This window comes from Neopelma chrysocephalum, unplaced genomic scaffold (genome assembly GCF_003984885.1).
Source record: "Neopelma chrysocephalum unplaced genomic scaffold, ASM398488v2 Primary Assembly neopelma1_62, whole genome shotgun sequence".
Lineage (NCBI taxonomy): Eukaryota > Metazoa > Chordata > Aves > Passeriformes > Pipridae > Neopelma > Neopelma chrysocephalum.
This window is the reverse complement of record NW_020897719.1, coordinates 2,758,430-2,785,735: the sequence shown is the minus strand read 5'-3', so window position 1 is coordinate 2,785,735 and position 27,306 is coordinate 2,758,430. Positions and strand designations below refer to the sequence as shown.

Genomic DNA, 27,306 nt, shown 5'->3' with positions numbered 1-27,306 from the left:
ACTGTAGCTGGGGTTTTAAATTATTGTTTCTGAAGGATTTAAGTCATGTAATTGAAATAGTTTAAATGTCTATTATGGAAAATAATTATCTTTATTTCACATGTTCTTTCTGCTGTGCTCATTAAAAACTTGTTTCGTTGTTGGACTGTGATGAACTCTTACTGGGGAAATTCCTACTCTTCGTTTTCTGGCTTGATCCAGCTGACTTCAAAGCTAAAAGAAATCAGTTAGATTCAGTAGGTAAGTGGGGAGGTTAGAACAAGCAGTGTAAAACCAAGTATATGTTCTGAGGGATGCTGAATGATAGGAAAGAGATCATAAGGCTGAGGTCCCTTTTTGGAGCAATGGTATAACTGAAGGCAAAAAGCACATAAATGTAGCCCATTCATTTCTAATTTGGGCAATGAAGAGTCTACCCACTTCTTACTGTCTGGCTTGGAATGACAAACAGGTGAGCCTGCCCTGCTTCATTTTCCAACAGGACATTGCTGGTTTGCAGTGCCACCTCAAAACCAATGCGTATTTGTGAAGCTCCTCACAGCAAGTACTATGTAGGGGCATATACACTCTGCTGCTATTTAAAGCATCAATACCAAGCTAGTGCTTGAAATACTGCCTCTGACCTGGTTGACAAAACTAATCCAGTTCACTATGGATGGATTAACATTTCCTTTCTCTGCACTGACTCAGTATCTGAAGCAACAGTTAAGTCAGGACAAGGTCTTACCCTAAATATCTTGATCCTGCAAATTTCAATGAATTTGTCATTATGTTTTGCTAATGAGAATGAAGTGACCTAAAATGCTCATGTAATCTCTGCTTTTTTTTTTTTAATTATTATTTTTTTCTCTCTTCTGCTGGGCATGAAGTATTTCTTTCTGTTGCTTGGAAAGCCCTGCCAAAGCTCATCCATATTTCTGATGCTGGATGCAGTCCATGAGCGAATTATGATTTAGTACCACATGACATAGAAGGCTTTTTTTTTTATTTAAAGAACATAGTTTATAGAGTTGTATGCTGGTGCTTTAAAAGCCCTTCCACTGAGCTCTTTCTTCACAGTACTCAATGAGAACACAGTGTTTTCTGTATTGTTTGGAATAGCCTGGGAAACAATGCCTCCCAGTGTGAACAGATCTCCTTCAGTGCACTGGCAAACTCATCTCGAAGGAATGTGGTTATCGACTAACCCATGATTTCTGATAGCAATAGCTAAAAAGAGTGGAAAAGTACTCAGCTGCCCGCAGTCCAATAGCACAGCAGTTTACCGATGCGCTTCTATTTAAAATGGTCATAAATCCTACTGGCCCAAACACAGCATCCTGGCTGCCCAGGAGTAAGGAAATAGCCGTGGACCAAGGCCTCTGGTGGCATAAACTAGTGTGGCTGTGCTGGTTCCAGCAAAGCAGTTTCATCTGCACCAGTTAAATATTTCATCTTAATATATGTTACAACACTGCTACTTGTGAAAAGAGTACTTTGAATTAATGCTTATGCTTGTGCAAAAACATTCAGATGGAAAATGTAATCATCCATTGTTAACATGAGTGTCTGGGTTCAATGACTGAAAGTTGGCATTGATTCATAAAATATAAAATAAGGAACACACAGAACAAATACGCTTGCACAGAGACTCATGGTTTTTTTCCCCCGGGGGAAGACTGGAAAGAGAACAGGTTTTAAGCCATTTCTACAGTGAGAGGAAGGGAGCTGGGGGATTTTAGTTCTTGGAATACTGTAAAGGTCAGTGACATTTGTCCTTGCCTCAACTTGGACACTGCACAGATTTTGGGAATGAGCTCTTCTACTTCCACTCCATGTTCTTGTGGATGGCGTCTCAGCAAATGTCCAATCATGAATGAGGCATAGGTGGGCAGAGAGGACCTTATTTCTGTGTCTGGGTCCCTACTTCCTTGTGGTGGGCCAAGATTTCCTTCCTCCAGTGGCTGCTGTGGGCTGAGCTCCCTGGGGTTTGCCAGGCTTCAGGGGCTGGGTGCAAGTGGGAGTGAACCAGGAACTGCTGCTGCAGTGCTGGTAAAGTAGAGTCTGGTTTTGCTTTCACTGTTCCTACAGTATTTCTGATTGGTGCCTTCCAAGGAATACCTGAAGGAGAACAAAATCTTGCAAAGCTGGAAGAAAGCACCTCCAGATGTGGCCTCTGCTAGAATGGTTGACCAGGCTAGGGCTGGCAGCTCACTGCATTGCACAGTTTCAGATAAAGAAATGAGATTAAAACAATCACCAACCAGGAACAGTGATATGGCCCTAAAGCCTAGGAGAACGAAGAGAAGGTGCATTCCCTGTGACAGTGGATCACTCTACCACCATGTTCTTAAGAGATGATCCACTCTTGCTAATGCTAATAGTCTTCTACAAAAGCATCCAAAACTCCCCAAGAGCCTCAGATCTGCCCTGTGGAGCTGAGTGTCTGTACAGGTAGAGTCACCCGCAGCAGTGCCTCAGTGATTTTGCTTAGCACTCTTGTTTTTATATAAATGACTTTCTTAAGAAGTATTTACCTAGGAGGAAAAACAACAAAAGACAAGTCATCATCAACACAACAGCTATGTAGTTATTCAGAAAGATTTCCCAGGTCTGGCACCGCCCTGGGCCCCTTACTTCCTTCTGCCACCACCCTCTCTGCTAGCTCCATGTTAATGCTTTAACCTCATACAGAGTAAGTTTAGGGAGTGTAAAAGTTCAGCTCCCTCCCATCTTCCTCCAGGTACATGGATTTCCCATTTCCCAGGCGGTAGCCTGAATTTTGGAAGTTTTTGTTTTGAAACAAGAGGGTTTGAATTCCATTTTCAGTGCAAGAAATATATGAAATGTAGTTACTGCAAGCAGCCACACCATGGCACTCCAGTGAAAAGTAGGTCTTAGCCAAAACCTATAGCTCATGTCCAAACTTGCTACAATAGCACATTTTACTACAGCACAGGAATGTTAATGGGATACAATTAAATATTATGTTGCAAAGAAATTACATGTCCCAAACAATTGCAATATGTATCTATGACCCTGGGGAAACTCTTTTTCTCAGCAGTGTGTTTATACTTATGTCATTTTGCTTTTTCCTTAACTCCTTTTGCCATCATCCTGCAAAAGTCATTCATGGTCCCAACCAGTCTGTAAGGCCATGGCTGCCTCTCACATCCAGTGTCTTGTGCTACGAGGAGTGGGGCCAGCTGACCCTGCAGATTCAGGAAAGTAACTCAGACACGATTACCACAAATTCGCTTTGTAATGGGAGACCAGAAAAAGTGCTTTGCAGAGAGCATCTGTGAGAAACTGTAGGCTGCTCTGCCTCTCACTACTCACGCAGTTTGTGTTCCAGCCTGAGGTAAGGGCTTTTGGAGACCGGGTCTCCTGTCATGACAGAGTCTTTACGGAAGGATATTATGAGCAGGTGCAGATTCAGTGGGGAATTTGCTCTCCCACGAGGGCTGACTGTTGCAATATATCCTGCTGTGACAGGCAATGTGGTTGCGGTCCCTCATAGCCCTCCCTCTTCTCCAGCTTACACAAGGCTGGGTCTCCCTGGTCCCAATTCTCCCTTAACAGCTGATACAAAGCTTAGTGTCTTGTTGTGAGAGCAAAAGATCACTTGCTTACTCTCCATTTGTTGAAACCACAGATGAAAGAGCCCATCTGTGATGTGGCTGGGATGAAAGGTCCACTGCGGCAGGAAGAGGTAATGCCTGTTGTGTCCTTTCGCCTTGTCCTTTCCTCTTCCTCAGTCCTGTCAACACTTAGGTGCTCTGCCAGCCACGTGCATTTTGAGGAGCTTTTGGAGATGCCAGAGTAACAACTAGCATTGGTGGAGCAGTCACAAGGGTTTCCCAGAGAGGGGCTGCTGGTACAGCAGTGTTTGCATGCAAGGATAAAGGTAGAGGTGCCTGATTACAGTTTTCAAATGGAACCAATATCTCACATATTATTTCACTGACTGATTTGTGTTGAGTGAGGGCAAGGCATCTTTATTAACATGTGTCATTGGAGTGTAGTATCAACATTTTTCTAAAAGTTGAACTACTTTCCTTTATCCCAAAGTCTGGAGAGAGCCACCTCATGGGTAAATGATAGATTTGCAAGCCAAAGACTTATATAAATCATGAGCTGTCTCATATCACTAACTCTAAGTTAGAGGAACAAAACAATGACATGAAAAATACTTAAGCAAGCAATTAATGTTATTTCACTCTGGAGTCTGGTAGGCCTACATTTTCTTTCTTTGTCAAGTCTCATCCTTCTTCTCTGAAAAACTCATGTTTTCGCCTTATTCTTCAAGTAGCAGGAGAGGAACAAGGTGGAGCTGCTTGGAGAATCTGGCCCCTTTGCCACAAAAAAAGACATGGAGAATGACTGCAGTGCAGGGACCAGCTCTGGAATTAATTTGCCCAACATATAACTGAATTAAATCATGCTCTGGCTCCTGTGCTTGATGGAACCTTTTTAGGGGCTTCTGGATGCCATGGAGGAGGTTGGGAACTCATCGTGCAGACTGCCACCAACCTGCCTGGGGAAGTGGCAGGAAGAGCCAGGCTGGGACTATGCTTCCTCCAAGGGTTCATGTGGTGCCTGTCTGCTGCCCTGTCTCCTGACAAGCTGATTCAGCCACATTGACCTCATGCAGGTAGTGATGCAAACCTCAGGATGTGTTTGGTGCCACAGCCTGTGTGATTTTCATAAGCTGTTCAAATTGGAGGTAGTGATTTCCATTGTTGGTGGGAGAGGTGGTGGGGAAGAGAAGGAGGAAGGTTGTGTTAAAGAAAAACCTAGAAATTTTTGTTCTTTTTCTGTTAACTGACAATTTTTTTCTGTGGTCAAAACTATGGAATGTGCATTTTTTTTAATTTTATTTTTTGAAGGATGAACTGTTGTTGAAGGAAACAAAACAGCTTTGAAAGCTGTAAGACCAGAATAGAGTTTTCTGGGAAAAAAGGAAAAAAAAGTCATTTTGCCAAATCACTGTTTTTAAAAGCCGTTACCACTCTAGCATTTTAGTATGACCTCTCTGTATCCTTGATACTGTCACCCCAGGGAGAGAACCTGCCCACTGGCAGCCCTGGGAACTACAGGCCCAAGGATCTCAGAAACTCTGATCTTCCTCACAGGCCCCTAGGGCACCCTTTCCTGCTGTCTGCTTCCCCTGCACATGGATGTCTACCCTCCGCAGAGTACAGATATTCATTTTCTTTTCCACACAGAGCAATTCAAAGGTTCCACTGCAGGATTAGTGTAAATAATCCCTTCTGGTGATTCCCTCTCTAGACAAAATATTGCCTATGAGCTAATACCATGAGGACAATTCCTCTATCTGTAATCCCAGAAAACCACTTGAAATTCTAGGCAATGAGAGCAGAAAAAGAGAGCAGTTACTATAGTTGCAGAGATGAGCAACCAGTAGTGTTTGCACTACCAGTTCTTTAGTGGCACTTGTACCCAAGTCTGTTCCGGACGTACCCCACTTCTGATGATATGCATAATTAGATGTAGCAAATTCTTGGGCTTCTTTTTTTTGTTTTTAATCTCCTAAAGACTTCTTGACTAATATATGTGTTAGTTAAAGTTGTTATCTAAACTCATCTTCTGCAAGTCTGTGCACATTTTTGTGCATGCAGCGGGTCAAGTTCTAGTGGGTCAAGTTCTCTTCTGTAAGCAAGGTCTGTTTTGTGACAGATACTTGGAGAGCTGCTTACAACTCAGTACAACAGAGCATTCTGCACACTGTTCTTACTTGCAGTGTCTGGACATTGGGAACACCAATTAAAAACTGCTGTGGTGCTACCTCATCTTCTTCCATCCATTTGGGTCCTGTCCAGCTCCTTGCACCCAAAGCTCAAAGGGAGGGTGGTACAGAAGGCACTGATGCACATCTCTGCAGACTGGTCACTCATGATGCAATAAAGAAGTTCCCAGTTGGTCTGGAAAGGGAATTCCACTCCACTGGCACTGCTGACTAGCTGAAAAGGGAGAGAGGCAGAATTTGGTCCAGGAATCTCAATTCTGCACAGTTTCTTTGTCATCACACTGAGGAAGACTCCTGAAGGCCAATGAACCTCCACCCAGCTGAGGGCCATCTTCTCATTGCAGTCAGAGCTGCATGACTCCAGGGGAATGTGGACCCCTTATTGAACAGAAGAGGTAGGAAAAGCTAATGTAACTCTAACTGGCAATATTGCAAGTTGATTTTTGTACTTCAGGTAGATTAACAGCAACATAGGTGAGTTTTTCTATATTATGTAGTTTATTTCAGCCTCTAATTAGGTTACGTTGTATTCACAATCCCTTTCTTGATGCTTGACACAGCAGCTGCCAAAGTTGGTTTCTGGACAGGATTGTCTTGAGAACAGTATATGCTGTGATTTGGATAAAGTGTGCTCAGTCTGGATGTGTGCCTCTGCTTGCCCCTTCCATTGCAACTTTGTTGTGGTAATCTTTATGAAACCCAAACCAGCCACTTTCTAGTTTTACATAAAAGACATTAATTGGGATTTCTGGGTTGGGTGTAACAACCAACTCTACTTGTAGGAATTTTCTACCTATGATGGTGTTTTTCACAAATTACAGAATTTTGCCTTGGCTCAGAATTTGATACAGGGATTATTAAGTATTGGTAAGTAAAAGCATATAAAATCTTTGTAGTCAGCCCCTCATGGCCCCGTGTCTATTAAAAATAGCAGCTGACAGATCTGATTTACACATGCCAGAGTGAAAATTACTGCCAGGTAATTAATCTGTGTCTGTCACTGACTATATTTGTTGGTTGCTCTTCTAGTAAGCTCCTTGCACAAATTCTCCCCAAAAAGTGTGTAGTGAAGCTACCTTCCTGAATCAGCCCTTCTGTAAGGTTATCAGCTTCTAAAGCCAAAAGAGTCCCCAACTACAAATATAGAAGCAGCAAGAGGAGTGGAAATCTTTGCATCCCATTGATACGTTCGACTCAATCATATTTCTATAAATATATTTAATATATTTATATATGATTCTTAGTGCCCTTTTAACAGGTACTTACAAAACTACAAATTCTGTAGCTCTTTTAAAATGCATTAACTTTTTAGAATTTTTAAAACATGATGGTAAATGACAACTATATCTCTTTTTATGAGGTTTTTTAATTTTAGAAGACCTGTCCCTGTGTTTCACAAGCCACTGATTTGCATAGTAGCAGTAGCCATGAGAGCACCATTGATTTGGTGATGAAGGTCACAGTCCAAATACTCCCAGCCTGTCCTTGGCCTGGCAAAACCTCCCAAGCCCCTGAAGTCAAGGGCAGAGCTTGTCTGACTGTAAAACAGGAATAAAGTCCTAATCCTTGTAAGTACCTTTTCTAGATAAGTCCTTGGTGCATGGAGGAGTTTGTTGCTCTGACTGTGTCAGCATGATCAGAGCAGACTAGCTCTCCCCGTGCATTCAGATGCTGCAGCAGCTGGTCTGGTTTGCTTGTATCAATACAGATCCGTTTATGATGGAGCTTTTACACAGGTAGTTTTTTTTTTTATATAGCCACCTGGCAAAGCTTTGCTGCCTTCACTCTTGGCTGTAGAGGCTGCGAGCATGTGTTGACTCCCAGGCACAGCTGACCCTTTTTGGGTCTGTCAGATGCGGGGAGATGAGCATGAGTGGTGTGGAGGGACCGAGGCTGAGGGTGAGATCTGAGTTTGAACTGACAGCTGGAGGGGTGGTCCAACTGAGTGTGCTGGTCCAGCTGGGTGTGCCGTTCAGCAAACACTCATGGCTAAAGCAAAAAACCTTGATGCTTACAGACCACAGACACCTGGGATGTCTAATACGGCAGGCTCAAGCGCTGCTGCCCTGTGGTTGAGTCACACTGGTTTTGGCAGTTCAGTGGTTGATTTCACTGTTTTAGCTGATTGACCTTCTGAAACAGGAACCAAGCAGTTTTGTGGTTTAGAAGCATAATTTTGTTTCCTAGCATGACAACCCTGCTGCTCTTCCCCAGGAAGGTTGCTTTCTTGGCTTGTACCCTTTCAACAGCAACCAGAATAATATAGGCAGCCTCATGCCTCAGTTAACTCAGCTTTACATGACATTAAAGAGCATGCCAAGCCAATGAAAATGGGAACATGAGCAGTGGTAGGTGTTACCATTCATCTGCTTCTTGATGTTTTGTCTTGTTTTCACTGCCATAGAACCCCCTGATAGGGTAGATATGGCCATGCAGATACATTATGGGAGAAAGAGTGACCTATTGTAGTGAGAGTTTTGTGTTTGTGGCTTATGCTGTCATGCAATGAAATTATCCATGCTTGGACAGGAAAGGGACCGACTTCTGAAAGCTGGTGGCTGGTTTGAGTAACTGAGGTTGCTGTGAGGCTCTGCTGCCCTAGATTAAACCACTGTTTCACTTTATGTATGCCTAGTCCTGTTGATCATGGCATAGACAATTTTACAAACACTGGACTTAGACACATCTTGGGGAAAGATTTAAAATGAAGGGGAGAAAACACTAATTACTGTATCTGCCCATATGTTGTGGTCTGTTCCCCTGCAACAGCCTGTGAATCATATTTCCATGGGGTGTGAAGATGACTGGAGGACAGGGAAAGCTCCTGAGTGTTGCAAAGAGCTGCTGAGTAACAGGAGAGAGTGCGAGGGGTGGCCATCGTGCCAGTGGTGGAGGGGCAAGCAGCCAGGGGGCTGGCACAGATGCTGCTCCCAGGCATGGCTGGCCATGACTCAGCTTCATGCTGAGGCGGCTCTAGCATGGTACCATGCTGGGGCAGATGTATTCTACTGCGTGGAAAGGCTCATGAGCTCAAGCACAGCATCGTGTTAATTCAGCTCTCGCTTTTCTGCACTTGGAGTCTATAACTTCTAGATAATGACAACCACCGCCACGAAGATACCTAAATCCTACCTGAACAGTGCAGTTAGTTGAAAACTGCCACCATATCCATGAGCCTAGAGGTGCTCTAGATTTTACTAGCAATTTTCCAGAGGTGCTCTAAGTTTGGTGGCAGCACAGCTCATGACAGCAATGCCATGCTGGCTGAGTGACTTGCTGCAAGGTGTTTCTCCCAGCCAAGACTGTGCATGGCTCAGCATCAAATATTGAGACTTCCCAGTTGTGTGGCCAACATTTTGGCTAGTCATCCTGGGCCGCCTTCCTAGTCCAGGAAGGGAACTGAGTGTTTATGGAAAGAGGTTTGTCTTGTATTAAAATGGCTGGTTGCTTTCATTATTGTACAGTAGATCCATGCCTAGAGATCTAATCTGTAAGGCAGGGATTTGGGTCTCCTCTCTGTCTGAGAGGATCCTCAAGCCGACTCCTTCCTGTTGGTCCCAAATTGCTGAGCTATAAGCCATTCTGTGGGGGGAGTAGTGAGAAGGGGAAACATCATCCTGTGGATGAGAAGACCATTGCCTTTACAAAACTTGTGCAAAACTAAGAGCAGCAATGGGAAGAGTGGCAGGCCTCTCTTTTGCCAGTACTTATCTATGAAGAGAAATGTTTATAGCTGAAAGACGTGGCCTCAGTCAGAAGTTTCCTACCACCTGAGGAGAGTGGAGCTCTAACTATGGCGGTATTATGTGAAAGGTTGGAGTGTGGCTCTGTCCTCCGCCAGCATTTTAATTGAGAGGCAAGTGCTCGAGCAGCTGAGTCAAACCCGAGCTGTGTGGTGTTTTTGTGTGTTAGGAGAGGTACCTGGAAGAGAAAAACCATGGTGAGCACAGCATAGCAAAGCACTGCATAGCAGAGCCGAGTCTCCAAGGGCCAGGGCAGGCTGGGAGGAATGTGCAAAACTGAATTTTGGATGTGGGGTCAGGGAGTGCTAGGCACATCCCCTGGCCATGAAGTCAGTGCCTTGACTGGCAGCTAGTGATGGGCAGCTGAACATGTCCCCAGAAGTGCTGGCAGCATCTGCAGGGCCTAGGGCCTTTTGGCTTTGCAGCAGTTGGGCTGCCACAGGGATCGGAGCACCGCTCTGTCTCCTTTGCCACTGGAGAAACTATCTACCCAGTACCAAATGAATGCTTTAATCTGCCAAGGATTAATAGGTGTGGGGCCCTGCTCCCCTTCCTTTTGAGGGAGGAAGTTTTGGCTGCATGAGAGGTTTCACAGCAATGCCTCCTTGCCTTGCAATAGACAGGCTTTTTAAAAAGGTTTAGGCATTTTCCCTTTACCACTGCTTCTGTGCCTCTTGTACTCCAAATGCTTGCACTGTGCCCATGGGACACCTCTGTGATGGGACTGGGCACCCTGCTGTGTGGTGGAGCCTGCTTGGTTTACCTGCTTGGCTCTGGGACCAGCCTTTCCAGGCACACGACTGCACTGTCAGAGTGGTACCTGCAGTGCCATATTTTACCAATATAACGTTCACTCTTAAATTTTCCTTATCGTGCTTTTCCTTAGTAGGTTGCAGAGGATGGCCTTTGCCTCAAATATGCGGCAGAACCAGGGAGGGAGCTCCCTGGATGGAGGTGGCTGCGGTCTACTTCCATCAGCCAGCAGCAGGGCTGGGCAGTTAGGAGACTCCCAGACCCCAGTGTGGTTTCTAGGAGTCAGCCTCTTGCTTCCCAGGAACCAGTCTGTGCCTTCAGCTTGTGTACTGACATGAAAATCCAACATGGAGATGAGGAGAAGCAACAACAACCAGATGACTGAAAGCACATCTGAGTGTTAGTGATATATTTTAATAAACACAATGATGTTTTTTCATCACAGCCTTCCCCTCTCCCCTGCTGCCCCAGGATGCCTGCAGTGAGATGCCAAATTGCAGATTATGCATTTCAGGGACCTAACTGAAAACAGATGCCATGTTCCTGCGAGCTGCCTCCCTGTACTGTCTGTGGCAGACCTGGCATCGCAGAGACTACCCCCCTGGCATGTGGGGTACACTGCGGGTACACCCCCCATGCAGGAAGCTGCTGAGCACATCACCCTGCCCTTCACCTCTCCCCAGGGCCCTGGTACAATTTTCGTTGGTTTGGGTTTTTTTAAGTCACTTTCCTCACATGGTGAGCAAGACCCCAAAGGGAAAATCAAGAGCAGCCCTCAATTCCCCATCCTCCCCCTGTCCTGCCATGAGTGTTCGGGGAAAAAAGAACTGAAACAAATTGTAATGTTTAGGAACTGGTTAAAATTAGGATTCCTCATGAGTAATAACATTCTCACCAGATAGGGAATTAGTTAATTTTTTTTTTCTGCCATGGGTACTGCTTTTTCCTCATGCTGGAGAGCACTTTGCTGTGCAGCTGGGAAAAAGGTGTCCAAATCCCCTGCTTCCACAGCAGAGTCACCTGCTGCTTCATTATAAGTATTGAAAAGAGAGTTGGAAACATGATAAACACATTCGTTAGGCGAGTTTGTTCTATACTTCCTTGGGCTTCTTCTGCAAACGCTGTGCTGGTATGAGAGCCCAGCAAGGCCATGGAAACCTGCATCATGGTTCCTGCAGGATTTAGCTGGAGTGACTGGAGGTACTGCGGTCCCTGCTGGGCTCACCAGCAACAGCTCTGCAGTTCTGCAGTGAGGTTGGTGTCCATGGGGGACATGGAGACAGCCTTTCCGTCCCTCTGATGGCAAAAAAACCCTCATCCAGGGGTGGCTGCTTGTGACAAGCAGTGCTGTTGTTTCAAGGTTTCATGAGCCTAAAGAAAGAGTGCAGTTGAAGGGAGAGAGGTGCCCTTTATGTATCTGTTAAATAAATTAAGTTTGAGGGAGATCAGCTATTGCGTACTGAAAAAAAGAGGGTTGTTACGGAGCAAAGGAGCTGAAGTGACTGCCAAAATGTCTAATACGATTCAAAGCCGTTAGACTTTACTTAAAGGAACTACACAGCTCAACTAAGTAGGCTGGTTAAAGCCAAGCAGTCTCTTACACTTTGAACAAAAATTAGACAAAAGCTTCTCCCTGCCATGTGGCCAGGAATAATGTGCTGCCTCTGGACTCCTTGAACCTGACCTGAGATGCACTAACTTATCTGCCTTGACTGGGCGGCACTGAAGAGCCCTTCCTGAGTTTAGGAAGGCTGTAAATATGCCCATGGTGACAAATGCAGCTTTTGCTTACACTACCATAAGAAACGACAACTGACATAAAGAATACCTGGCTCTGAGTTAGCAAGTTTTGGAGAGCATCGATGACAAATGTAAAAATGTGCTATGGGAAAAAAAATGCTCCATTGTGTCTAGACATTTTTAAAGTGGTGGTTGTTATACTGACAGTGGAGGAGGAAAGGGTGATACAGGCTGTATTTCTCCACTTTAGTATATTTTAACAACAGAAGCAATATTTTCAGCTCTGGAATTCAGACAATGAAGTCGGTCTGTGTGGTCCAAGGCCTGATTCCCTGGGATGAGGGCCCAGAAGAGGGCATGGGTAGGCCCATGGTATGGCTCTGTAAGAAGTCCTTTGGATGCTCTTTTCCATCTTTTCCATTCCCTCTAAAATAAATGTTGGGAGAATAGAGATTTTGTGTGAACAATTTCCTTTGCATTTCTGTGGACCTTGCCGTGGCATGACCAGGTGCAGACAGTGAAGAAGCTGCGTAGCTAACATGGCTACAGGCTCTGAAGCCAGAACAAAGAAGGCTCCCTGCCAAGGTCAAGGAGGAGTTTTGGCAGGTAAACAAGTTTTTTCATCTCTTATGGACACCTGCTATGCTCCAACTAACACCGGAAAACAAAATATGTTTCTCTTATGTACCCAATACTGTAGAACAAGAAGTCAAGCGTCCAGGTGTAACAGCAGTATATAATGAGCATTCTTCTTGTAATAAATCGGACATTTTGTCGATCACATTGGTCTGTGCACAATCTGTCTATATCCCCTCCACCGATGACTGGTAGCAGAGGATGGTTTTTCCCTCCGCCGATAAATAAGCTCTTTAATTCATAGATGAGAAGTTGTGTGGAGAGGGCTGAACGCATAATTTCCTCCTATCAGTGGTGTGTAAGGTAAATCAGAGGTGTTCAAAAAGTGCCCACTACAGATGGTGAGGCTTGACTGAAGCAGTGGCTGGATGGAGGATGGCTGCTCCTGAGGCAGCTACTGGCATTAAAGATGTCCTTTGCATTTATGTGAAACGTTATTCTGGGTAGAACTGCTGATGGGCTGCAAAATACGTATGTGCTTCCTTCATGACTCCACTTATATGTGCATACACTGCTTTTTTCTGTTTGTTTTCAGGATGTTTTTCAAGCAATAGCTCATTTTTCTATTGCAAGGTGACACATCTACCAAGGATAAGAAAATTTCCCACTGGCACTTGTCAAAAATTTCATATTAAGCACAAATTTGCTTAATACAGTAACAGAGTTTTATTTTAAAACATGTTTGGTTTAGTTTAGGTAAGCATAGCATGCTTGGTGATTAGGAAGTAATGCTCATTACTGCTATTATTATTGTCAGTTAAGCCAAAAGTTTTGAGTATGACTGGGTGAAAATACGAAAAAGTCACACTCTAGCATATCTTCATGTCATAACAGAGATTTTTTTTTAAGTCATGCTTGGAAATTGTGTAGTTGCTTGTGTTGACTGCACTGGTGTATTTTAAAAAGCTGGTTTTACTACCTTCATTATTGGCTTTTTCTCAGAAGTCACTCCCATGAGTGTGAGTAAAATATGTGTGTGTGTGCGCTCTAGATACAGCTTGTTGGCATGAAGATGTTTTTGCAAGTGTCTGTAGATATTTCTCCATCTTTTCAACTACTCAAATCTATCTTCCTGAGAGAAGAGGACCTGGTGTGGGAGACGCAGAGGGGCATTGTCCTATAGACCCATCTGCTGATGTGGTGGGGGGCTTGATCCTGTGTGCATGAAGGGCGTGGACCCTGCAGGGAGCATAACTGGAACTGAGAGACCCCCTTGTCCTGCTTGCCTTGTTTTTCTGCTGGATGTAGAACTTGGTGCCCATGGCATGCAGAGATGCTTGCACATAAGTAAGACAGAGGTTTCCCCACCGTGGTGGGGACAGAGGAAGTAGAATGCCCTTGGGTTAGAATCAGCAGGGATTTTGTAACTGTGAGTCTGGTCACTGTGAATTTATAAATTGAAACATGTTTTTTGAAAGCTTTTTATATGTTCTGAAGCCTTTCTCCAAAGCAATTATATGATTTATTAAAACATTTTACAAGGCTTCTTGATATGAAGGGAATCTCACACATAGCAGGGACAAAACAGGAGAGGTTCACTGTCAGGAGTCATTAATAAACTCCAAGGGGAAGAGAGTGTCAGGAAAAGGAAATTCTCTGGCACAGTAGAATGGCAGTTAATTAATAATTGCTGCAATTACAGTTAGTAATAACTAGCGTACATTCTGACTGTTCATCAGTGGCTTGCCAGGCTTCATTATTCGCATGTTCTTTCTGGTAAAAAACCCAAGCCAACAAGCAAATCTCATCATGTTTTGGTGTGAGTTTTGGTGAGATGTGATGTTTGATATTGAGTCAGAAACACTCTTTATTTTAGGGAGACAAGTCCTTCTGAAAGGCTTCAACACAGCTTAACAGGGCATCACCAGACTGCCAAAGCCTGGGGTCCTCCTGCTCAGCTCACAGGGATGAGGAAGCAGGACTTCTCCTTGGACCTACCAAACCTGGAAATCCCGAACACATTTGCTTTCTTAAAAGGCATAGCCTGGTTCTTCCAGGGTCCAAGACAGTGATTTGGTCCAGAAGATGGAGCCTGGAAGGGAGTAACTTGCACTTCCAGACCATTAGAATAGAGGAACTGAAGTGTGCCTTTGAAGTAGAGCCCTGTTTTACGGCATAAAGCAGGTGCCTGGTATGCCAGAGGACAACGAGATGTGGTGTTAGTGTCATAGAATTGTAGAATCATTGAATATCTTGAGTTGGAAGGAACCCACAAGGATCATCAAAGTCCAACTCATGGCCCTGCACAGGACAACCCCAAGAATCACACCATGTGCCTGAGAGCATTGTCCAAACACTTCCGGAATGTGGCAGGCTTGGTGCTGTGATCACTTCCTACTTCCTTGGGGGGCCTGTTCCAACAGCCAACTGCCGTCTGGATGAAAAACATTTTCCTAATATCCAACCTAAACCTCCCCGGACACAACTTCATGCCGTTCTGTCAGGTGCTGTCACTAGTCACCACAGAGAAGAGATCAGTGTCTGCCCCTCTACTTTCCCTTGTGAGGAAGCTGTGGAGTGCTATGAGGTCTCCCCTCAGACTCCTCCAGGCTGAACAAGCCAAGTGAGCTCAGCCACTTCTAGTATTGCTTTCCCTCTAGAACTTTCACCATCTTCATTGCCCTCCTTTGGATTCTCTCTAATAACTTCTTATCTTTCTTATTTTGTGGCTCCCTAAACTGCACACAGCACTTGAGGTGAGGCCACACCAGCTCAGAACAGGGCAGGACAATCACCACCCTCAACTGGTTGGTGATGTTTTGCCTGATGCACCCCAGGACACGGTTGGCCCTCCTGGCTGCCAGGGCACTGCTGACTCATATTCAACTTGCCATCAACCAGGATGCCCAGGTCCCTTTCCATGGCACTGCTTTCCAGTCTCTTGTTCCCTAGTCTGTACATACCTCCAGAGTTGCCCCATTCCAGGTCCCAATACTGCTGTTAAAAACGGTTAGGCTTTCAGGAACATTTGCAGCATCGGCAGCCAATAACTCTATGGAGACATTGGTTATATTGTGGAGTCAAAGCTGTTCAGAGGAAATATCACAAAGGAAAAGGAATTTCCATATTCTAAGGGGCATATTCTGTATTTCCATATTCTAAGAGCAGGAGAGCAACTGTGTGGCAAGATCTCAGGTTCAAAAGAATTGTGGCATAAGTGTGTAGTGATTAAAAAATGAGAGTTTTGTGTAATGTTAAATAAGGGAAGCTGAAGTTGTCTTGAGCAAAATTAGTGCTAACTTACAATAGTGATTTCTAATAGCCATTAAAACTCTGTATGGAGTATGTTTTATTTATTTTAATTCATGAAAAACAGACAATGCCTTTTGCATCCTGTGATCCAATGGTTGGCTTTTGTGAGACCCCAGTGAAAAAGTACCTGAAGACTTCCTAGCTGGGACGGAAGATGTCTCAAAGAAATGACAATGTGTCTTGACCAGGGAAAGGTCAGCTACATTATGGCAGCGTCAGTTGTAGGGAACATGTCCCGAGGTGCAACAGGAAGACACCGAGTCTAGGGGACATGCGCAGAAACAAACACTCCTATTGGTTAAGCGTCACGTGGGATCAAGGTATAAAAGGGCGTGCATTGTTTGAATAAACCTCTTTGTTTACCATGTCACAGGGAGCGTGACATGATTTCTTTATTATATAAAGGCAGCATGCCATGTGCATGCTACATATGGCGACCCAACGGGACCGAATCTACATTAGATCTGATAGCTTAAAAACCTGTACCAGGTATTATCGGTAACATTCCGGTTATCACTTCAGTTTTATGAAGTGGGAGTGTTTTTACCGAAAAAAACATAGACGTCTGTAAACGTTGCCTTGGGGTAGACCAAGGAACGAAGTTAGTGAGCTCAAAACTATAGGATAGTGCACAGAAAACAGGAAGAAAGAAGAAAGAAGAAGTCACCGAGAAATCGGACCGGGCAGGCACCGGAGAGACTGGAGAGGGACCAAAGCAACATCGTAGCGCCGCCGCCGCGCCGAGAAGGACCGACGCCGCGCACCGCCGCCGCAGCCGCAGCAGCCCAAGCCGCCACCGCCGCGAGAAGCCCCGCCGCCGAGCCGGGAAACCAGCCGACCAGAACCAGCAGCCAGCAACTACACAAAGAACTTCCGCCTGCGTGCATCCAAACCGCCGAGAAAAGGTAAAATGAGGAATTTTTTCCCCACCGCAATTTCAAAAGACACAGATACACTACACACAGCCCACGAACGGACAACGCAAGAGCATAACACCCACAAGCACCCCCTCAATAACACTGCTCGCAGCAGCCACCCAACTTTTAGGCGTAGGGACACTAACGCCCAAAGTCTGGCGGGGGAGGAATGGGAAGCGTTCGTGATTTAAGCACAGAGTCAGAAGCCGAAAGCCGGAGGGGCACTGGCCGTTGGGAGGGGACGGAGCCTGAGATGCGAGATCCCTGTTCATGGGATAGCCGCAGAGGGCTCCGTTACGGCAACCGGGGTGGCAAGCCAGCAGAATTACCTCCCCGTCCTGCAGATGACTGCCGGCCACATGGTACCTCATGGGCGTCGCCATCTTGCCCATCAAGTGGCCCGGGTACTGAACTGTCTCTTCCGGTCCCTGAGCCACCCTGTCCCACCCATAGGCGCGAGGGGGGAGGTAGCCCCGCCCCCTCGCCGCCTCCGACACCCGCCCACACCCCCCCACCGGGAACCGAGGCTGCCGCAGCCGCGGGGAAGGGGGGATGGGGGGAAAAGGAGGAGGGACTCTCAGTAGTTCCGTCGGGAAGGAGCGAAAAGGCAAACAGGGGAAAGTTGGATAACAGGTGGGAACAAAACAGGGATAAGGCGATTCGACTAGGTAGCCTGAAAGATAATCAGGCGTACTCAAACGAGTTTAGCCAAAGCCACGCCCCTCAACCTGAGCTCCTGCACGGAGCTACTCAGAGGCTGAGGCATTTGGTAAGAGATTGTGACATATCCCTAAATAATGCCTGCGGGTATCCGAAGGCATTGAATTCCATCCACTTTTCCACCTCACATGACACAGAACATGTGCACTGCTTATCTGACTTTCGGGAGAACCGTGCCAATAACACAGCAAACACCCCAACTGGTATAACAGTAAATCCATTGACTGGAGAAGGGAGACACAGCACAGCAGGTGCCCAATTAAATCACTCCCGAGAAAAATACAAAGTAACAATCAAACAGGCACTGAGAGCCATGAGAAGGCTTCTCACCACAGACCAAGACAGCAACCTGCCCAGTACAAAAGAGTTACACAGTTGTGCTGAGCCAAACCCACAACATTTAAATCGGCTGCGGACTGCTTTACACAAGCAAATTGTATACAGTGAAGCCAGAGAGATGCTGTATAAGCATTTGGCTTCTGATAAGGTGAACACAAGCTGTGAAAAGGTTTTGCAAACCCTCTCTGGAGGGGTTGACTGCGGCACCGCTGAGCTGGTTCAACCCTACCAAGTAATTGGCTCTGAGGAGCACCAGTCTGCCTCTCTAGCTGTGGCCCTAAAAGCCCAGCTAGGAATACGAAAAGAGGCCAGACTTAGAGCAAGTGGTGTCAGGTGCAGTAGCACTGACCGCTTTCAAGGAGATTATATCTGGAGACCCCTTTGCAGCAATACCCCAAAATACTCGAATGGCAAGGAATGGGCTGACTTATACCCAGGGTGCCGAGGGTAAAACAGATGCCTTGCTGCCAGCATCGCCCTGCTTGTTGCCGTGCTGTTTGCCGCCCTCTGTGCCACCGGCTTTCATGTGCCAGAGAGGAAGCAGCTCGAAGCAGGCCCCAAAGTGGCAACAAACAGCCCAGACAATGCCCCTATACACTGCACACCCAAGAAAGGTGACAGGTGGAGAATGCTGCCAAAATATAGAGCAGTAAGTGCAGTCATAAAGCATGTAGGAGCACAGCAGCATGGACTGCCTTTACCCCATGTGCTCCCAACGAGTTGGCCGCTATTGGTAACTGATTCCAAGACTTGTTCCTCTACCACATTCCTACACCCTGAGAACGTTCCAAGGCTTGCCTCTCCCATCATGGCCTTGTGCACGGCCCATGCAAGTATATTGCTGGGCTGGCTGTCCTCAGGGGATGCAAATAGCCTAGCAAGGTATCAGACAACCACGATACATCCTTATACAGTGTCATGGTTTGAGCAGGCCCAAAATCCAATTCTGATTCCTAGCCCCCCACCCACATCTCAACCCCATGTGAGATGGGTTTTCCAGACAAAAACACGAGACTCAATATGGGGGGAAGGAATATATTACAAAGACTATACACATAAATAAATACTATAATACACTGCATACAATCTTAACTCTATATCTATCTCTACCATGACAATAATATTTACAATGGGCCCAATCTCTTCTCCCTCCAAATAAAAGTCCAGGAGAGAAGAAGAAGAAAAGACCCCTTCCAGTCTCTGAGCAACAGGTTCTCTCTAGGCAGCAGGCTCTCTTCTTCTCTTCCAGGCAGCAGTAGTAGTTGCTGGCTCTCTGCCAGCACACACGAGGGGGTCTCCAAGCCCCTCGGCCCTCCGTCCTCAAACGGGGGTCTTTCCGTGGACTACGTAACCCCAGACAAGGTCGTTCCACCACGGTCATATCACGAAGCACGGGGGTCTTCGTGACAGTCTGGTATCTTCAGGGGAAATCAAGCCCCTGTGCAGAGCTCCCATGCTCTGCCTCAAAGATGGCTGCCAGCTTCTCTGAAGCTGCAGCAAGGAGGGGGGAGGAAAGCCCAAGGTCACCCCCTCCACACACATTCCTTTGGCCATCCTGGCTGAGCTCTCAGGAGGCCGGAGCTTCTTAGCTCCTCTCTGTAGTGCATACTGCACTTTAGGACTCCACTCAGTCCACCACCCCCTCCTCTTTCTCGGAGGGGTCTCTAGCGAGTTTGGGGGTTTTGGTTTGTCCAGTTCTTACCCTCTGAAACTCTCTTCCTGCTGCTGGCTCGGGTCTCTTGTCCTGTTGCTGCTTTTCCTTCTCCTCAGACAGCTCTCTGTCTGCCCCGGCTGCATACTGGCTTATGTTGCTCCTTCTGGTCCTTATCAGTTGGCTCTTTGCCACTGCTCTTCGGACGCTGCTGTCTCCGCTGCTGCTCCGTCGCTGCTCCCAGCGTCTCCCACTTCTACTTACAGGGGAGAAACTCCCCCAGCTCCTAGCCACAGGCACTCAGTCCAGTCTGACACTGTTCCGAGTCCCTGCAGCCCCCCAACTGGGGCTGGGGGGGGCAGAGGCCCCCAAGGGGCCGGAGCCCCTTCTCCTCGTGGCCTCTACAACATGGCCACCTCTTCTTCTCACAAAAGTACCACTGCTTCTCTTCCGGTCTCCAGAGATATGTTTATATTTTGCAGGAGCACTGATTGGGTCAAGCCCCAAGGGTCACCACCCCCTGGGGGTTACCACTTTCAGCTTCAGGGGGAAACCTGGTTCAAACCACTACATACAGGTAACATACCAATGAGCATGGCCACAGGAAATGAACTGCCATTTAGTCTTACTGCTCTAATCAAAAATGTCCAAGATGCAGGGTTACAGCTTGCAGCGGAGGAAATTCAGCAATCGTTACCCTGGACTTTCCTTGGACAGGAATTCAGGCAGCAAGAAAATTCTCCACAGCTGCTGCAGCTCAAGGTAAAAAACACTTTATATTTACACGAGTTGCAAAAGCTTCAAGGGGCTGTAAACCAGTTAAGGCCTATTTTAGGCTTGACCACAGAGGAGCTACACCCTCTGCTTCAGCTGCCTAAGGGAGACTCCAGTCCAATGTCTAACAGGCTTCTGATACCAGAAGCCAAAAGGGTGTTAGACATTCGTACCAAGGCAATAGAGAGAGGGATAGGCAGAAGGAGAAATCCTGAACTGCAAATCTGCCTAGCCTTCATTCCCAGCAGGTATCAACTATTAGCAGCCTTGCTACTGTGGGATCAGACTGAAAGAGACCCACTGCAACTTCTAAGGTGGCTAATTTTGCCCCATGTACCATCTAACACTGTGTGGACTGTTAATGAGATGTATGCAAGGCTTGTCATTCAAGGCAGAGAAGGACTGTAGCAACTGGAAGGACAGGACCCTGCCATTACCACCATCTACATGCCAGCTACGAAGGACAATTTGGATAGGATGCCAGCTGAGGACGCAAGGTTCAGAGCTGCCCTAGCAAGCTTTCATGGTAAAACTTTAATGCATCTCTCAAAACACAGGTTGTGGGCAAAGATTACTAATCTACCTTCAAAGGCCACGACCAGATGCCAATACAGACCAGTGAAAGGCTTCAGGACCTTCACACCTGCATCTGCGAACAGCATAAAAGGCTGTAATAACTCAGGTAAAATCCTGCTACAAAACAAGGAAAAGACAGACGCAGACCATGAACCAAAGCTGTGCAGGTTCTGGAGATGACCTCGTCTGTATTGTCTTGGGAAAGTTTATTAAGCGATCTTTTAATGTTATAACTGATTTCTGTTATGTTGCAAGTTAATACCCCATCTTGAAGGTTTGTTTATTTGAGATATCCTAGCGTTTACTTGTTAATTGAAATGCGTTCTGTTTGGTTTCTTGTGAATTACAGAAGGTTTGGATTTTCATACAATGCATACAAGGTAACTTAATGACAGGTAAGGGCCAACAACTGATAAAGAACTAAGTGACTGACAAAATAACAACGTTTAACATCATATCTAAGGTCTTGAGGCAAGCGAAATTGTCTAGTTAATTTGTCCATCAGAACGCAAGATCCTAAAACAGACAATTCAAATAACATTCAATTAGCTCAAGACTCCATCACGTCACGCCCAAACTGTCAAAAAATCACAACAATGCCATCTCAGAATGCATTAAACCCACATGGTTAATTGCAAATGAGATTGAGCAAGCAGGTATCACACACATCTCTGAACTGGACATATTACAATATGTACATGTAACAGTAGGTATATACCCGCACCACGTAACCTACACAACACCCACTGCAGAAAAGGCCAGAAGTGTGAGACACTTTGGCTTAGTTGCCCAGCAACTCTTGGTCCATAATATTCACAGTAAAGCAGCTATATCTCCTATCAAATAGGAAAATTTTCATGTCACAAGTATTCCACACTCACTCATTACACAGGTAATTAAACAAAAAGCACACAACACATCAAAACAGTGTCAACTAAACAAAAAAGGGGGGAGAGAATCTGTATAGCTAAAAGAATATCTGTGAAAAACCAAGTATTTATTAATTTTCAAATTGTGACAAGCTGGAAACATGTGAGTATGAAAGGTAATACAAACCCCAGGCTAGTGTACCTCTCCCAAAACATCGGTCATGGTAAGGGATTTGGTATCTGGGCAGTGGACGGAACCACTAAATCTGATTTGGGAGAGAGGCTACGCTGGTGAGTCTGAAGAAAAAGAGTTAAAATGAACCCCTTCCAAGTCTGTTACACCCCACAAGGTACAAAATCACATCAGCAAGAACCAGAGTGACGCAGAAGTTATAAGAAAGTTATGTTTATGTTTAAGGTTTACTTTAAGGACGACCAGTGTGGCAAAAAACAGTATATAAAAACCCATGAATGTGTGTGTATGATGTGTGGAATGATGGCCATCAAAGCGAATGAGAGAATGAATGGATAAGAGTGTTGTATGTCTGGACAAATATTAAAACACTAAACACCTCACAAATACCTCCGCCACAGGGTCACTTAAGAGAATTTAGTTCTGCTAAGCTTAGCCTGTTTCTTAATAAAGTTGTACTCCCCAGTTATTTAAAACCCTCAGGTTAATAAAGCTTATAAGTTTGCATCTTTAGGCCAAGGCCTATAGATTAATAAAGGTATTTCTCCAAGTTGCACTACCCTATAGGAATATAAGAGAGTTTTAAAAGGTTCACAATAGGACTATAAGAGGCCAAGGCAAGCAGTATGCTGGATCATTGCAAGCCTTGGTAGTTTATAATGTACTGTTCTGATTGTTTGCGCTGTTGCTTTTGTAATGTTCTCATGACCTTCTTGTACAATTAGGAGGGGGGAGATGTAGGGAACATGTCCCGAGGTGCAACAGGAAGACACCGAGTCTAGGGGACATGTGCAGAAACAAACACTCCTATTGGTTAAGCATCATGTGGGATCAAGGTATAAAAGGGCGCTCATTGTTTGAATAAACCTCTTTGTTTACCATGTCACAGGGAGCGTGACATGATTTCTTTATTATATAAAGGCAGCATGCCACGTGCATGCTACAGTCAGTGACACAGACTTCGAGTCTGCTATTAGGTGAATATGTGCCGATACAGAGATATGCACAACTCTAGCCAATTAAATGTTTTGGGATGGATACCTTAGAATAATTTATTTGACTGACTGAGAATATCTGCTCTGCACTGAATTATGTGCCTTTTATTCTACTGTGTATAACTACTGGAGCATTGACAAAGGTGCCATTTTCAATGACGGTCATGTTTGAGCCAAGGCTGTGTTAGTGTGTGATGCTGTTGTGATGTGTGCTGTTTTCAGGTAGCTGAGCCCTGGTGATCCAGCGTGAAATTATTTCTTTGACTAGTGTTGAATGGATGTTGATTCTCTTTGTAAAAAAGCCTTGATGATCAAGGATGTCTAAAGCAATGTATCATGTCTAGTGGACAATTAAGGCTCAAAAAGTGCTTTAGATTATGAGAGCAGAATAGCTAGGTTTAGTTCATAGCTCACAAAGCAGTGTTGCAAATATTATTCACTAACAGGTGTTAGAAGGGAAGAAGAGGATGCAGAAATCACGGGGGAGAGGGTGAACTTCAGAAGAGGATGAGAAGCCTTAAGCAGAACTTGTCACCTTTCTCAGCATTGGCTCTGAAAGTATGCAGATGTGAGGGAAGCCAGTGGTACTCCAGGCTCCTAGGTAGAAGTTTCAAGAGTGATGCTATTTTTTAAGTGATTGTACAGCTGTTGATAAACCCAGAGCTTTTGGATGTGACAAACTCCCTTGCCATGAGCTTGGCCATGTGAAAGGTTTCACAGGGCCATTGAAAAGCATCAGACCGTTGCTGAAGGGGATTCTATAATTAGACCAATGCAGTATCATGAATATGACAAAGCAAATTAAGACCTTCAGACTTCCACCAAAACAGAACTGACTCAATGAGAGTGTCAAATACTCCTCCTGACTCTCTCACTGAGTAACTGAAGGCAGAGGAACAGAGTGTCTCCTCATCCCGAAACTGCATGTAGCCAGTACCACTGAGTGTGTTTCTGGCTTCCCCAAATTCATCATGGTGCTTCTGGAAGTGCTATTAGCTTGTGAACATGTGGAAGGAGAGAGTTTGCTTCAGAGAACAAGGATTTCTGCCAACTCCTCTGTGCTTTATGTATTCAAAATCACAACCACTCTGCGGCATGTAGCAACAAGAAGAGGTGCAATACTGGCATGGAGAACTTCCATGTGCCTTTTAGGAGGCAGCCTGTGTTTGCCAAAACCATGGCATTTGTGTGACATTTTTCTCAGAAGGCCAGACATGCTGCTTCCCTAAATTATCCATTTGACCCAAGCAAGTATTATCAGGGTTTGGTGATGGTTTGAAATACAGAGATTAAATGCAGCATGTTCTTGGTTGTTACCCAAGGCAGAGAGGGATGAGACGTCTGAGAGCTTGTGTGGATGCTGAGCCCTTTCCAGGGATGGAGAAACAAAACTGAAGGGTGCAAGCTAACTGGCATGGGAATTGGAAAAAAAAGAAAAAAAGGAGGGATGCCTTTAATATGAGGAACAATGATGAGAAACAAAGGACAAAGGTCATCTTTGGATGGTTTCCGAGACAGTTAGCTTGTGACAACATTAATAGGCAATGCAGAAGATTTTAAAATACCTGTCTCTTTCCCTCTGGATGATTATGCTGCAAGTTGTGACCAGCTTGTGAACTGTGAGGTGGCAACTTCCAGCTAAAAGCAGCAGCAAAGCGCTGCAGAGGTTGGATGCAGAGGGCAATCATGCCTTGTTGCTGTTTAGCAGAGACCCTGTGAGCCAGGAGCTGAGATACCCCAAGTCCATCTCCTTCCATCCTTAACAGAAACTTTACCAGTGCAGTAGAAGTTTGTCATGTCTGCCATTAATTTTTTGACATTAAGTAGGAGTTTTTATTCTTTTTCTGTTAAAAAATTCCACAGTAATTCTTTCCCCCACCACCTTTTAAATTTGCATGCAGGCCTCCGTGTCTTGATGATGGTTATATCCAGAAGGCTTATACTGTTTTAATAAATGGTTTAATATCCTGCTTAAAATTCTTTCCTCTGTTTAATATGTAATTTTTCAAAATATTTTAAAGGGCCTTAGGGATTTCACTGACCATCTTGTCTTTTTAGGCTTAAGGCCCAGGCACTTTTTGATAGACTGCCCGTCTCACTGCAGATGTACTTTGAAACACAGTTTTATTTGGAGAGGTGCTGCATACCTACACCCTGGAGTCTTCCAATGTACATCTGCAGCTGACCCCTCCCATTGCTTTTTATAAAGCTTAGTTTTGCTGGTTTGGGGAAAATATAAACAGTCCACAGTTAGAAAGCTATGTTTTTGCCTGCCTCTGAATTTTTATTTCTGGTTGCTTCAGAGGGCTTAAGCCCTTTCAAGCCCAAAACCCTATTGGGGCTGCTTCAGTGTAGTCATGTCTGGAGCTGCACTGCCACCTACTAATGGTGAATGAATGAGGTCTTGCTCACACCACAAAAATTGACGTAAAGATAAAGCACATTTTTATGTCTTCAACACAGATGACAAATCGTGGGGGTCTCAGTGTCCTGAGCTGGAGGACCTTGACTGTGAAAATGATCAACTCTCTGGTGACCCTGAAACTGTGTGGGATCTGCTGCTTCAGCTGGGTCCCTACAAATCTATGGGACCTGATGGGATTCATCCAAGAATCCTCACAGAGCTGGCTGATGCCATCACAAAACTTCTCTCAATGATTTTTGAGCAGTCTTGGGAATCCAGAGAGGTCCCAGCTAACTGGAAGCTGGTGAATGTTGTTCCAGTTTTCAATAAGGGCAAAAAGGAGCACCCCAAAACCTACAGGTCTGTCAATCTCACTTCAGTGCCTGGTAAAGTTATGGGGAAGATTATTCTGGGAAGTATTGAAAAACACCTTAAAACCAACACAGTCATTGGTCACAGCCAGCACAGCTTCATGAGAGGAAAGTCCTGCTTAACCAACCTGATTTCCTTTTATAACAAGGTAACCCACCTAGTTGATCAAGGGAAGCCAGTTTATGTAATGTTTCTGGATTTCAATAAAGCTTTTCATATTGTCTGAGTGAGCAGTTGGCTCACAGCTCAAGCACAGAGGGTAACAGTGAATGCGGTAACATCAGAATGGTGACGTGTCACTAGTGGGGTTCCACAGGGCTCCATCTTTGAGTTGGACTTGATGATCCTTCTGAGTCCCTTTCAAATCAGCATATTCTGTGATTTTGTGGTAAAAAATAACATTTCACAGCAGCCTGAGAACAGTAGATACCTGTGCTGTTAAAAAGTGAGAGGTACAGTCCCTTAAAACTGCACTTATTTAACATGCCCTCTTAAACAGTCATACCATAAACAGGAAGGAAAATGGCTGCTGAAAATGTATGTATGGATTTGAAACACTTCCAATCAAATTTTACATTTAATTTGAAGAGATTTGAAAAAAAAAAAAGAGAGTGGTGAGATACAGTGTAGGGCTTGGGTGAGGCTGGGATCATTTCCCAGACAGGCTCTTTTGCTTCTGGGTGTTTTTTTTCTGCAGAGCCCTTTCATTCAAACCATACACTGAGCAAACCTAGAATGGGTTGCCAGCCACTAGAATGGGTTGCCAAACTCTTCTCGTTTGTTATTAGCTTGTTAGCTAATGAACTACTATCCTCTCCTTTCCCTGTTCAGATCCTTGCTGCTGCTGCTAGTCTCCTACAGCCAGATCAGCTTTCTTCGGTCCGGGGTGTCCCTGGACAGCTGTTGTTGGTCACACAGCTCAGTGCTGGAGCAGGGGCTTGTGCCCTGCTGGAGACTGTCTGGAGAAGATCAGCACCAGGAGGCCTAGCTTTCTCCCTCCACTCCTGAACTTACTTTACAAGGGAAAAAGGCTTATGGCACAGACTGCAAAGGCAGGATTTTGGACATACGTGACCTGTACCATATTATGTCACATTACATTGCTTAGCGCAAGGTTAGGAGGTGTGTAATCTGCTCAGATATTTATAGATACCAGACTAAGCATACACTGTTATGTCATAGTAAATTGGGCTCCAGTCTTGTAGTCTCCAAGCTACGCTGATCTCAGCCTCAAGTTAGTATATATTTGTGGACCTCCTGAATAGATACGGCTCAGACTGATCCTGTCTCCAGATGAACATAGTACCTTGGGCATCAGAAGGGCTGTAAACTTGGAGTTATTGATCTGTTAGAAAAAAGTTGCAAAATTATTTGGGAAGGCTGAAGAAAAACATGGCTGGTGACTGAATTCAAGGTGCAGCCAGTAATATAATGGCACATAGCTTTGATGTCCACATATGAGTTCCCCTTGTAAAAATAATAATAATAATAACAACAATAACAACAACAACAACAACATGTTTATTTTGTGAATTCAAATGTTTTGGTATGTTTCAGAAGGTTTTAAACATCTAAAACTGAGCTCTTCCAGATTGCTCTCTGGTTCTTTGTTTTAGGATCTAT

General features: G+C 45.1%; 1 long non-coding RNA gene across 1 annotated transcript; it reads left to right on the top strand.

Moving 5' to 3' along the window:
* The first annotated feature begins 12,505 nt into the window (after nucleotides 1-12,505).
* On the top strand, nucleotides 12,506-25,168 carry LOC113967005. The gene is made up of 3 exons (XR_003534044.1): nucleotides 12,506-12,581; nucleotides 19,212-19,214; nucleotides 25,158-25,168. It is a non-coding gene; the product is annotated as an uncharacterized LOC113967005 (long non-coding RNA).
* The last annotated feature ends 2,138 nt before the right edge of the window (nucleotides 25,169-27,306 follow it).